Raw genomic sequence first — 12,676 nt, 5'->3', positions numbered from 1 at the left:
GAAAACCAAACATCGTATGTTCTCATAAGTTGGAGCTAAGCTATGAGAATGCAAAGGCATAAGAATGACACAATGGACTTTGGGAACTCGGGTAAAGGCTGGGAAGGGGGCCAGGGATAAAAGACTACAAATTGTGTGTAGTGTATACTGCTTGGGTGGTGGGTGCGCCAAAATCTCATGAATCACCACTAAAGAACTTATGTAGCCAAACACCACCTGTTCCCCAATAAGCTATGAAAATAAAAAAAAATTAATTGAAAAATAAAAAATAAAACAAGTTCTAAGAGGCTTAAAAAAAGAAAGAAAAGAAACAGGTTTCCACCCCCTACATGAGTTTCTATCTCTTATAGGTGGGTATTCCTATAATTAGAGGAATCCCAGTGCAACTGGCCAATAAGCACGTGGAAAGGTGCTCAACATCATTAGTCATTAGGGAAATCCAAATTGAAACCATAGTGAGATGCCTCTTCACACCCACTAGAATGGCTAAAATTGGGAAGACTGGCAATGGCAGGTGTTGGTGAGGATATGGAGCAACTGGAACCCTTGTGCTCTTTTAATAAGAGTGCAAAGTGATGCTGCTCCTGAAGCTGACTGCTTGGCATTGTTGCATAATTAAATATGCACTTACAATGCAATCCATTATTTCCACTTCTATCTATTTATGCAAAAGAAATAAAAATATATGTCTACAGAAATGTAAAAAAATAAAAAAGAGCATGCATTATTGTCTTGTGTAAACATAAGCTTTGACCTGAAAAGGCTGTCCTAAGGTTTGCCTTCAGAGAAGCTTCCCTGGCACCTCTTCTAAGTTATATTTAATGTCACCTCGCAGACAAAGACCTACAGTTTCCTTAAAGATTCTGCACCACCTTCTGAATGCTCCCATGGATGGTCCCCCAAATACTTCCCTGCAAGCCCTCCACCCCGACTTGGGGCATCTGCCAGTATTCCTTTCTAATCTGCTTGGATTCCTACATGGTCTTCCTCTCCGCATGTAACATCTTACTGCCGGTGTTGTCCTGATACTGTGTTACTTCCTACTGATGGCTCAGAGACTTTACAAGTTCTGTGATCCCACAGAGATTTTGGATGAAACCAAATGTACTGTCCTCTAATTCTCTTTTCTATATGCACTAAATTTTCACACTCCCTGCTTTCCTCCCTCTCTTCCTAGCCATTCTCATTCACATTATAGCTCTTAGCCAGACCTTTGGGACCAAGGTTCCTGATTCACTCTGAAGCTTTCACCACCCAAACTTACCCTATCAGAATGAGGCTGGTCTCATACTTTCCCAGGTCTGTGATAAAGATCAGTAGGGATTGATCTATTTGTGTGCCCATTGTAGAAAATACATGAAAGCTCATGCACATACACACACGAGCATGCACACGTGTGCTCACACACACAACGTGAATAGATTTAACTGAAAGCTTTATACTGCCGGCATCAGAATCTATTATGCTATTCTTTAAGCAAGTCAGGAGATGGATTCAATGTCAGGTTTGCTTATTACTATTCAGATAAACAGATAAATCTTGCAACTAGCCATCTTCAATCTCAGGGTTTTCTTAAATGTAATGAAGTTACTATTAGACGGCAAGCTGGAGGGTTTAGCTGCAGGCAGGACAGGCAGAGGAATAACTGGTGAAGCTCAGAGCTTAGAAAACTGGGTGCACAAGGTTTCTCTGTTGGATAAAAGATAAAATAAAGAAATCTTAATTAAAATATGCTAGGGCTAGTTCCAATAAACTAGTTCGGTCACCTCAAACAAAATGCTTACCTGCAATTTTGGTAACATTCTCCCAAATGGCCCTTGTAAGGTTAGCATAAGTCCAAGAGATAAACAGAGGGTTAAGATATCCAATGCTTATGAGGAAGGAAATTATAGTATCTTTAATAAAATCACTTAATCACAACTATTAAAAAAACTAGATACATATTAACCACTAATTACCTACATTTACATATTCCAAAAGAATTTTTAAGTGAATACTACAAATTGGCTTAGATAAATACCTTCTTATTTATATAAGCTTATCTTCAATTGCTACTTAAATGTTGCTCACTCTGATTTTCTTCCTAGAGGTCAGAGGTCTTCTCTGCCATTCTTGAAGTGGGCAGCAATGCCACAGAGCTTTCTGCAAGAATGACCTGTGCTAACTGCTTGGCCTTATTTGAAATCGCTGTCTCTTTAGTCTCTTTTGTGCTTCTCATGCTCCTGACTGCTGGATTTCTTCCCAGTTTTTCTTCTTTGACCTTCCATTTGATTTTACAGACAAAACCATAAATCTCCTGTCTACTCTCATTCTTTTTTCTCTTTGCTTTATTTATGTATTTAAAAATGAATAGTCTTTATTTTTTTACATGACTTTTAGGTTTACAGAAAAACTGGGAGAAAGTAGAGAGTTTCTACATTTCATCCCCCACCCCAATCTTCCCCACCAACAACTTGGGGCATCAGAGTTGTACATTTGTTACAATCAATGAACCAATATTGACACATCATTAGCAACCAGAGTACATAGTTTACATTAGGATTCACTCTTGGGGTTGTACATTATACCGGTCTGACAGCTATATAATGACATGAATCTGTCATTATAGTATCATACAGAGTAGTTTCACTGCTCTAAAACCCCTGTGTGCTACAGCTATTCATGTCTACCCCTACTCAACCTCTGGAAACATTGATGTTTTTGCTGTCTCCATAGTTTTGCCTATACCAGAATGTCAAGTTAGAATCATATAGTATGTACCTTTTGAGATTGGCTTCTTTCACTCAGCAATATGCATTTAAGGTTCTGCCACACTTTTAAAGGCTTCATAGCTCATTTTGGTTTTTTTAGTGCTGAATTATATTCTGTTGTGTGAATAGAATATGTACCCATAATTCATTTATCCATTCACCTACTGAATGATATGTTGGTTGCTTCCAAATTTTGCCAGTTATGAGTAAAGCTACTATAATCATTCACATGCAACTTTTTAGGTGGACATAAGTTTTCAACTCATTTAGGTAAATATTAAGGAATGCTATTGCTGGATTTTGTGTAAGAGTATGTTTAATTTTATAAGAAATTGTCAAACTGTCTTTCAAAGTGGCTGTACTGTTTTGCACTCACACCAACAAAGAATGAGAGTTCCTGTTGCTCCTGGTTAACATTTGGTGTCGTGTGTTTTGCAGTTTAGCCATTGTCGTTTTGATTAGCATTTTCCTGATAACCTATGATGTGGAACATCTTTTCATCTTTTTTGGTGGGGATTCTATTCATATCTTTTGGCTATTTTTTATTTTATTTTATTTTTATTTATTATGTATTTATTTATTTATTTATTTATTTTGAGATGGAGTCTTGCTCTGTTGCCCAGGCTGGAGTGCAGTGGTTCGATCTCGGCTCACTGCAACCTCCGCCTCCTGGGTTCAAGCGATTCTTCTGCCTCAGCCTCCCCAGTAGCTGGGATTACAGCCGTGCGCCACCACGCGCGGCTAATTTTTGTATTTTTAGTAGAGACAGGATTTCACCATGTTAGCCAGGCTGGTCTCGAACTCCTGACCTCTTGATCTGCCTGCCTTGGCCTCCCATGGTACTGGGATTACAGGCGTGAGCCACTGCACCCAGCCTTGGCCATTTTTTAAACTGGTTTGTTTGTTTGTTTTACTGTTGAGTTAATAGTTCTTTGTATATTTTGGGTAAAAGTCCTTCATTAAATATGTCTTTTGAAAATATTTTCTCCTAGTCTGTGGTTTGCCTTTCCATTCTCTTGACAATATCTATTGCAGAGCAGAAGTTTTGAATTTCACTGAAGTCTGATTTCTTAATTCTTTCTTTTATGAATCATATTTTGGATTTTTATCTAAAAGGCCTTTGCCAAACCTAAGGTCATCTGGATTTTCTTTTATCGTCTGGGAGTTTTATAGTTTTGCATTTTACACCTAGGGATGTGACACATTTTGAGTTAATTTTTGTGAAAAGTGTGTCTACAATTATAATTTTTTTGCATGTTGATTTTCAGTTGTTCTAGCACTATTTGTTAAAAAGACTATTCTTTTTCCGTTGGATTGCCTTTGTACCTTTATCAAACATGAGCATTTCTTGTTTCTCTATTCTATTCCATTGATCTGTTTGTCTATCCTTTCACTATTACCTCACTGTCTTGATTACTGTAGCTTTATAATAAGCTTTGAAATTGGGTAGTTATCAGTCCTCCAACTTTATTCTTCTTCAATATTGTGCTGGCTATTTGGGGTCTTTTGTCTCTCAATGTAAACTTTGAAATCAGTTGTTGATATCTACAAAATAACTTGGTAAGGTTTTGATTGGAATTTCATTGAATTTGTACATGAAACTGGGAAGCACTGACCACTTAACAATATTGAGCTTTCTCGATTCATAAACATAGAATATATCTTCATTTATTTAGTTCTCCTTTGATTTATTTTATCAGTTTTGTAGTTTCCTCATATAGATATTATACATATTTTGTTATATTTATACTTAAGGATTTCTTTTATTTTGGTGCTAATATAAATACTACTGTGTTTTTAGTTTTAAATTTCAGTTGTTCATTTGCTGGTACATAGGAAAACAATTGACCTAACCTTGTATCCTGTAAACCTGCTATAATTGCTTGTTAGTTTCCAGAGTCTTTTTACAAAATATATTTCTTACTCTTTGAGATTTTCTACATAGAAAATCATGTTATCTGAAAACAAGGATTTTTTTTCCTTCTTTCTTAGTCTGTATATCTTTTATGTTTGTTGTTGTTGTCTTATTGCATTAGCTAGGGCTTCCAGTATAATGTTGAATAGGAGTAGTAAGGAAACATCCTCATCTTGTCCCTTAACATAGTGGGAAAGCATATGGTTTCTTACCATTAAGTATGATGTTAGCTGCTAGGTGTTCTTTTTTCCCCCAGATATTCTTTATCAAGTTGAGGAATTTCTCCTCTATTCTGTGTTTGCTGAAAATTTTTATCATGAATGTTTGTTGGACTTTGTCAAATGCTTTCTCTGTATCTATTCATATGATCATATGATTTTTCTCCTTTACCCTATTGATGTGATTAATTGTATTAACTGATTTTTTAAAGTTGAACCAGCCTTGTATACCTAGAAAAAGTTTCACTTGGTTGTGGTATAAAGTGTTTTTATACATGTTAGATTTAAGTTGTTAGTATTTTGTTGGGGATTTTTCCATTTTGTTCATGAGAAATATTGTTGTACAGTTTTTCTTTCTTGTAATGTCTTTGCTTTGGGTATTAGAGTAATACTGGCTTAATAGAGTGAGTTAGAAAGTATTTCCTTGGCTTCTACCTTCTGGAAAAGATTGTAGAGAATTAGTATAATTTCTTTCTCAAATGTATGATAGAATTAACCAATGAACCCATTTGAACGGCCTTTCTTCTTTTCTTTTCTTTCTTTTTTCTTTTCTTTTTCTTTCCTTTCTTTTCTCCTTCCTTCCTTCCTTCTTTCTTTCCCTCCCTCCCTCCCTTCCTCTTTCTTTCTTTCTTTCTTTCTTTCTTTCTTTCTTTCTTTCTTTCTTTCTTTCTTTCTTTCTCTTTCTTTCTTTCTTTCTTTCATTCTTTCTCTCTTTCTCTCTTTCATCTGTCCTTCTTTCTTCCTTTCTCCTTCTTTCTTCTTTTTCTTTCCCTCCCTCCCTTCCTTCCTTTCTTCCTTCCATTATTTATTTGTTCCTCATAATTTAGAATATTCTTCAAGAGAAAGATGAAGGCTGTCAACTTAGGGTTAGCGCCTTTTCAATGAACCTCAGCGTTGACTTCTGTTAGACTTAGCGGCAATGTTACTGGTATGTTGCATGCTGCTCTCTAAAGACTATCTTTAAAAGAAAAAAAAAAAAAGAACCTACATATTTTGCAATTAAATATTCCCTTTCCACCATCTAAAGAGACAGGATTTCTGCTGCAGGCTTCTGATCAAGATGCTTACTTTCGGTTCCCTCTGAACCAGAATTTTTGAAGAAATGTGCATTTTATTTAAATATTTTAAACTAGTGTTGTAGTGGCGTTTTCCACTTAGGCAGATAGGTTGAGATTCTTGTGTTTCACCATGCTGCTGACGGTATTTCTATTTGTGTTATGAATGTGACTGCAAAGCCAGGCAAAGGGTCAGCAATACTTTCTGCACTAACTACTAATGAAGCCTTCATGATTTCAAGTTCCTGTAGGTGAGCTTTAACACCCTCTGTACCTGGGTAAAATCAGCCTGTGGCTGCATGTGGGTGCTTTGCTGCACCCATAATTTAGGACTGATATACTCTGTCTCCTCTTTACTGTACCCTTACTACCTGTCAGGAACTTTATATACAAATCTCATTTATCCTGACAACAACCCTGTATTCATTATTGTTCAAATGAGGAAAATAAAACTGTGGTTAATAAGCCTCCCTCAAATGACAAATAAGTCTGAATTTGAACACAGGTTTGTCTGACCCCAGGTAATGTTTCTAATGACTGTGACATATAACATCATTTACAAGTATGTATCGAGTACCTAAAGGGTCAGAAACTAATATGGTAGAACATGAAGTTTTGTAAAATTTGGTCCATTCATTCATGGGACTTACAATTTAATTAGGGATAGAAGAAAGATACAAATGAAGTACCTTAGAACACAAGGAAGGGAAATAAGAATGAGACTGAAATAGTTAAAGAAGACATTATGAGATCATGATGCTTGGACTAAGGTTTGTGTGAAGAACGGGTTACAGAACGGAGGATGTGGTATGCAGGCCCATTGCTCAATGGCAGAGAATGAGCAAAGGTAAAAGTAGAATGAGCAAAATGTGCATTAAGCTGTAGCTTCATGGGAGGAAGGTCTGTATTTGATTCATTTTGAATCCAGTGTACCCAATGTGATAATAATAATCAAGTGTCCAATGGATGTTTGTGGGCTGAGACACTAAGAGACTGTGTCCAAAAGAGGAAGGGTTTGAACTGAAGGTAAAAAGAGAGAAGATTAGAAAGGTAGTTGGTCTGTAAACGACTCTTAAGGGCCTTCCAAGCACTAAAAAGTATGATCTTCTGAATGTCAGCTTATAGCATTGGAATTAATCTGCTAGGAAATACAGAATTTGTGTTAGAGGAAAACATAATGAAACAAGTGTTGGAAAGCATAATCTGAGGTGGGAGAGAGAAAGATGACAGGGAAACTAACTAGTGAGACTATTGCAAAAATCTAGTTATGAGGGAGGCTACTTTGGCCTAGGATGTAGGAAGCTAGAAAGAGTAGCTCCCAGCCCAACAATAAAAAAAGACAGACTACTAGACCTAAACTTTTGTCAACCCCATCTGGTGAATTCACAGGGCAGCCAATAGTCTGAAATTTAAGATAGGACAGGTGCCTCCAAGGACCTGAAAGGCAAGCACTGGCTCACCTATGGGTAGAGTGTGGGCAGAATGAGGGCTGCCATACATGTGGATAAAACACATTCAGGAAAAATTATAAGGAATTGCTAAGTAGATCCTTGGAGCATAGACAGTAGTGTTTGCACCCACTTGTAGGCTCTTCTCCATGGGACAACCCACAAAAAGATTAGAAGAATAGAAGGCAGATGAAAGGCCTGGAAAATTCTCCCATGGTGGTGCAGGACTGGAGGAATCCAGCTGTATTGAAGCCTGGACAGAATCTTTCTCTCCTATAGTACAAAAGCCTGTCTGAGGTCACTGAGGGAAAGGTAGCAAAGCCTGTTGTCCCAGGTACAGGTGAAGACCACTGCTGCTGCCTGCTGCCGGAGAGAGGGCAAAAGAAAAGCCCTCTCACTTTGGGGGAGGAATAGGAAAGTATCCTGGGTCAAGCCCATTTAAGGGCTCCTACTGCTGGACAGGGCAAGAAATACTGTCTTGCAGAAGACTCACCTAAGACACAGAGCCGAGTTTGGCTGTCATAGGTAAAAAGACAGCATCACTAAACACCACCTCTAAAATCCAGCAACACGGGATTCACCTAAGACTGAAGTTGGACAATGACAACAGAGAAATTCCCAACCCCTTTCCCAGGTAATAAGCAACAATGGTCCACCTTAGGGAGAGGGGCAAGAGTGTGGAGAGATGCTCTCTGAGGCATAGGCCCAGGGATGGCTGAAAGCTGAGGGTGGAGCTGGGGAGAGAACCCCTCCAGCAGCTTGCCATTTTGTGTGCTGTGCAGAGGATAAACTGCAGGGAGACAAGGATCCTAGCAGAGAGACCAGGAAAGCAGTAGCTGCAATAATCCATGCGAGATTATCCAAACCACCACCATAGGCTTGGACAGGGTGGCAGTAGTAGTAGAATGTGAAGTGGTGTGATTCTGATTATGTTTCAAATCTAGAACCCTCAGATTTGATTTGCTGATGGAATCCTCAGATATGCTGATCCATTAGATACAGGATGTGAGAAAAATATAGGAGTCAAAGACAGTCTCCTATATTCAGACTGAAACTGAAAGGTGATGTCATTTACCAAGTTGGGGAAGCTAAGGTAGGGAGAAGGTGTGGGTGGTAAAACAAGAAGAGTTCTGGACACATCCTGTACAAATCAATTCGTAACCATTTAGGGGCTTCATAATTATCTCTGCATTAGCCTTTGTGTCTTTGTGTGTATTGGAGACCAGCCCTGGATATGAGGTGCTAAAGGAAAGGCTTGTAGAAAATCCTCAAGTGCTGAGAATTTCAGTGATGTTTGCTGACAACGTCCATCAAAAACACCTGAACTTTTTAGGCCACATTCAAGATCTCCTCCTTCAAAGTTGTCGTGCTGTGGCAGACTTGGTATTAAAAGGCCCAGTGATGACCTCAATTTTAGGTCTCTAAGGTGTACATTGAAGCTTCTGATTTTCTCATTTATGTCTCCCACAAATAGTAATATTTATCATGTGTTAAATGTTGACTTTGTATCAGGTACTCTGCAAACATTATCTCATTGAATTTGCCCACCAACCCTGAGAGAAAGGTGTATTTATGTTCTGCAGACAGGAGTCAGACTGAAGAGGCTAGCTTGTTTTCACATGGCTAATGAGTTGGTGAATACAAATTTGTACCCGTGTCTGCTGAGTTCAAAGCCCATACCCTTCCCTATTGTGCTTTGTGGTCTTTTGAATTTTTGTATAGCTCCACATTTTTAGGCCGTGTATCAATTGCTTCGCATTAGCCTAACCAGCATGCTTGCCTTTATTCAGCATGATTGGGTGCTGAGTTATTTATGTTATTATTCTGATAAATGAAGTCACCGCAGTACATACAAAATGCCAACTTCCAAAGAACTAGAATACATAAAAGGTCTACTTAAAATATTACTGAATTAAAAATTACTAGTATCAGTCTGTGGCCTATTAGAAACCAGGCCGCACAACAGGAGATGAGTGGCAGGTGAGCAAGCAAAGCTTCATCTGTATTTACAGCTGCTCCCCATGGCTTACATTACTGCCTAAGCTCCACCTCCTGTCAGGTAAGTGGCAGCATTAGATTCTCATAGAAGCACAAATGCTATTGTGAACTGCGCATGTGAAAGAGTTAGGTTGGACGTTCCTTATGAGAATCTAATGCCTTATGATCTGTCACTGTCTCCCATCACCCCCAGATGGGACAGTCCAGTTGCAGAAAAACAAGCTCAGGGCTCCCACTGATTCTACATTCTGATGAGTTGTATAATTATTTCATTATGTATTACAGTGTAATAATAATAGAAAGAAAGTGCACAATAAATGTAATGTGCTTGAATCATCTTGTCACAGCTGGTTTGTGACAATCTTGTCTTCCATAAAACTGGACACTGGTGCTAAGAAGACTGAGGACTGCTCTCTTATAGTACCTTAAGATTATTATTATGAACCTTGATCATTATTAGACAGTATTGAACAAAGGAATTCTATTCACTTTAGTGTTCTTGTTCTTTGGATAATTAATAATAGGCAACTTAATATGTAGAGTTTCATATGAAAAAATTGAGTGCCATGTTCTTTTGTAGATTCAAAGAACATCCAAATCTTCTGTCAACTCTATTCCTTTTATAAGCAAGGGCAGCCTTATCTTTCATGGGATATGTGATAGATTGTCAGTGGTTTCAAATCTGGCTGTGTAGCCAGGTGATTCTCATGGAAGCCAAGTATGGGAGCACTTAGCTAATGAAGAAATTGAAGATGATACCAGGAGTGCATAGTCACTCAGAATTCCCTCTATTTGTAAGTACTAGAATTCCCAAACTCCTGGCCTCAAGTGATCCTCCCGCCTTGGCCTCCCAAAGTGCTAGGATTACAGGCATGAGCCACAATGCCTGGCCTTTGTAAGTGCTAGAACTCTAAAAGTTTCCATTGGAACAGGCATTCTTTGGATTCTTCTCTTTGAAAACTACTTTCCTAAGGGTCTTGCTTTAGTAAAAATGCAAAACTAAACTCTCCTTTTAACAGGAGTGTGGATACATAAGACAGCTTGTGAGAGAATATGAAGGCAGAAGACAGCAGAAAGTGGAAGGGTTCAGAAATCAGAGAGGGTACCAGAAAATAAATTGTGCATTTCATACATGTCCTAAAGTTACTATTGTCTCCGGGTGAGCATCTGGTGTTTACAAATTAATCTACATATTCCCCGGCTCCTTTGAGGATAACACCTTATTTTAATATTCATGGACAGAAGAGGGGACAGTGCTTCCTGTTATTAATTTAAACTATTTCCAGCAACATGGAATTATGGGACTTTGGTATTCTATTTTATGGTATCAACATCTCCTACTCATCACCTTTCAACTTCTAAAAGAATATAATTAGAGACTTCAGAAAAGAGAAAAAATAAGTCTTCTGTGCAAAGAACAGTCATTAACTAATAAGCAAACTCCAAGTTGTGAACAAGAGAGCAGCACCTATTACAAGAACTTTTCTTTGATTGTTCCACAGTGTATGAAACAGGAATTATATTGACTAGTGGGTATCTCCCTGGTGTGACTGATGAAAAAGCACTCCAGAACACTGAAGAGAATACATTTTTAGAGGAAGAAGGACCCTAAATCTTCATAACATTCCAAACCAATAGCATTTCCTTTATGCGTTGATACAGTGTCATGGATATTTTTAGCATCCTCTGATAAATACCCTGTCTTATATATTCTTTCTGAATTCTTTTTTTTTTCAGACAGGGTCTCACTCTGTTGCCCAAGCTGGAATGCAGTGATGCAATCATGGCTCACTGCAGCCTGGACCTCCTGGGCTTGAGCAATCCTCCCACCTCAGCCTCCCGAGTAGCAGGAACTACAGGTGCACACCACCATGCCTGGATAATTTTTAAATATTTTGTAGTTACAGGGTCTCACTACATTTCCCAGGCTGGTCTCAAACTCCTGGGCTTAAGGGATCCTCCTGCCTTGGCCTCCCAAAGTGCTGGGATGACAGAAGTGAGTCATCATGCCTTGTCTTTCTGCATTCTTAAGCAATGACATTTTTTCTTGTTTTGAGTTTTGCAAAGTCCTAGAATTAACATGTATACAAATATAATAATTGTAACAATACAAACTCTTTTCCCGATCTGATAAATAGAGGTATGTTATTTTAATGAAAACTCACTCAATCAGTTTTTATCAAAACGATAGAAGGAACTAGTGGTGATCTGTGCTGTGAGGAGTGTAACTGTTTTCCAGTTTGCTAACATGTCTTAGACGTAGGTGCTGTCTGCTTATCAGTGATCACATGAGGAAGAGCCAACAGAATCACATCTACCAATGACCCCAAAGGCATCTGGATTCAAAAAGAACCTGATGTAGAAAGAAAAATATTCTAGGGACAATAATAGAAATATTCTGAAAAGAGCAGTTGTTTCAGGGCTGGTTTTTCAGTATTTTGATGAAGAATGCTGCTCTTCCCTTTTTCCTCAGTATCAGCTTATCAAATAACAACTGGGTGTGGATCACTTAGAACAAAAACTACACATTTCGGACTCCTTTACAATCATATGACTAAATTTTGGTCAATGAGATGCACAAGCTTAATTTGCTTGTGAAGGAAGCCTCTGGGAAGAATCCTTAAAAGAAAATAGTTCTTCCTGCTGGCTGGAATAAAGATAATGGTTGGTGCTAGCACAGCCATTTTGGAACATGATGTAGAAATTTGCATTTTAGAAATTGGAGGATATAGAAATAGCATAACAGCAAGATAATGGAAACTTTGGCTTTGGTGTTTTCACAATATCAACTTGGCCTACCCTGCTTACCCCAAATTGTACATGGGACAGAATACGTACTATAGTAAAGAATGAACTCTGAAACCAGATTGGTTTTATTGAGTCTTGGCTCTGTTTCTTACTAGCTGTGTGACCTTGAGCAAATTAACAAGTTGTGCCTTTATATGCTCAGTTACAAAATGGGCTAATAAAAATGCCTAACTCATGAAGTGGCTGTGAGGGTTAAATGAGATAATGTATGTAAAATGCTTAGGACAGTATCTGGCATGTCATAAGCCCTGTGTAAATAGTATCTATTATTAGTTGAGCTATAATTATTTTCATATTTTTGAGATCACAGAGGAAACTAATTCTAATTAATGTAAAAGCTTCAGCATACATATTAGTGACCAGTATAAAGTGGACACCTAATATTGTGAATGAATGAGTGAATTATTCCTGTTTACCCTTAAGTTTGTGTGCTGTAATAACCTGAACAGTAACATTAAAGAACATGATAGCATATGTTAATCAC

The sequence above is a fragment of the Symphalangus syndactylus genome, chromosome 22 (genome assembly GCF_028878055.3).
Source record: "Symphalangus syndactylus isolate Jambi chromosome 22, NHGRI_mSymSyn1-v2.1_pri, whole genome shotgun sequence".
In the NCBI taxonomy this organism is placed as follows: domain Eukaryota; kingdom Metazoa; phylum Chordata; class Mammalia; order Primates; family Hylobatidae; genus Symphalangus; species Symphalangus syndactylus.
This window is presented reverse-complemented; position numbering follows the sequence as displayed.